This window comes from Pteropus vampyrus, unplaced genomic scaffold, assembly GCF_000151845.1.
Source record: "Pteropus vampyrus isolate Shadow unplaced genomic scaffold, Pvam_2.0 Scaffold24831, whole genome shotgun sequence".
NCBI classification, from domain to species: Eukaryota; Metazoa; Chordata; class Mammalia; order Chiroptera; family Pteropodidae; genus Pteropus; species Pteropus vampyrus.
The window spans coordinates 1-1,506 of NW_011913612.1; the positions used below are offsets into that span (position 1 = coordinate 1).

The window sequence follows — 1,506 nt, forward strand, 5'->3', positions numbered from 1 at the left end:
ATTTTCCAGCCATAGTTGGAATCTTCACAGTAGACAAAACTGTGTGTATCAGCAACTACTTGTTATCTTTATTATTTTCAAATTATTTCATCTTCTCCTTAAGGAAAGAAAAAATAATTCCCCAGAGCAGGTGTTTAAACATTCAGGTTTGCAATTCTAGCATGAACCAAAAAATGATGAACCAACTTCTTTATGGATTAATTGATTTGGGGTTCCATGAATAGAATAATGCAATTTATTTTATTCATACTCAGTTATTTACTTGAACTATCTAAAATGATGACAATATGCATGTATTGTTTTTTTGACACCACTCATTCAAAATGCTGGATAATTTACAAAATCATAACCTTTCTTGACATCATAAGACAGTTGAGATAATATATCAAGTAAGTAGCCTGAAATCTAAGAAAGTTATAAGTGTAATGAGAGGCATGATGAAGAAAACAATGGCTCATGTGTGGGAGAACAAAGACATTGAGTGCCATACTGAGAGAGAGAGAAAGAGAGAGAGAGAGAGAAAGAGAGAAGAATTCTGCTAAATTTTTAATAACTTGCTAGTCTTATTGAGGCCTAGAGAATCCTTGAGTGCTGCAAACAAAAAGGGAAAAGACAAGCATTTGTACATAGAATACTGATAAACATTTACAAAAGGGATTTCGGGTAGCTCAACAATAAGAAAATTCTCCTTCACAGTGGAAATAAGGAGAGCTTGGTGCATGATGTCCCCCATGTGAGTTTCTTTCTTTATTTTTTTCCTTTAGGCTAGGCAAACTTTGGTTGACCTCATAGTTTTCGAAGACCTTGTCAGTTTACAATCTCTTATTATTATTTTTTTTAATGCCTACAGCACCTGGTCTTCCTAGGTGGTCTCCCATCCAAGTACTAACCAGGCCCAACCCTGCTTAGCTTCCGAGCTCAGAAGGAGTCTGGCTTGTTCAGGGTAGCATGGTTGTAGATCCATGTGGATTTCTCAATTCCATGGAACAAGGGTATTAGGCTAACAGGAAGGATAACAAATCCACTTAACCACAAGTCAGAGATAGAGGCTAATTGTAGCCTAGAGAAGTAAAAAGAAAAAGAAAAATAGCATCTCTACTACTGGATGAGGGACAGGAAATTGTTCCGGGCCATAACTATTAAAAGTCTTTTTCAGGTGAGTGAAGTAGATTGATAAAAGAGAAATATCCTTACCTCCACCCTTCCCTCCACTACACAAACACCCAGCATCTACATTTCAAAGAACAACCTCTAGCAACTCAGCCTCACACAAGCATAAAATTATATTAGAGCAATGTGAAGCTTGCAGTATACTAAACGTAACTGTATCAACAACAAAATCCAAACAGTTCAATTCCTGACTAGACTTATTAATCCCTCCTCCCCGTCACCAGACTAATGACCTAAAGGTAGCAAAAAACTTCTGCTATATATATGTAGGCCACATATTGTATCCGTCACAAGGACCTTGTCAGCTTACAATCCCTTATTTTTTTTTTTTTTTTT

The 1,506-nt window shown here is 36.4% G+C and overlaps 1 pseudogene; it reads right to left on the bottom strand.

The window, feature by feature from the left end:
• Positions 1-841: 841 nt before the first annotated feature.
• On the bottom strand, positions 842-960 carry LOC111735373 (annotated as a pseudogene).
• Between the last annotated feature and the right edge of the window lie 546 nt (positions 961-1,506).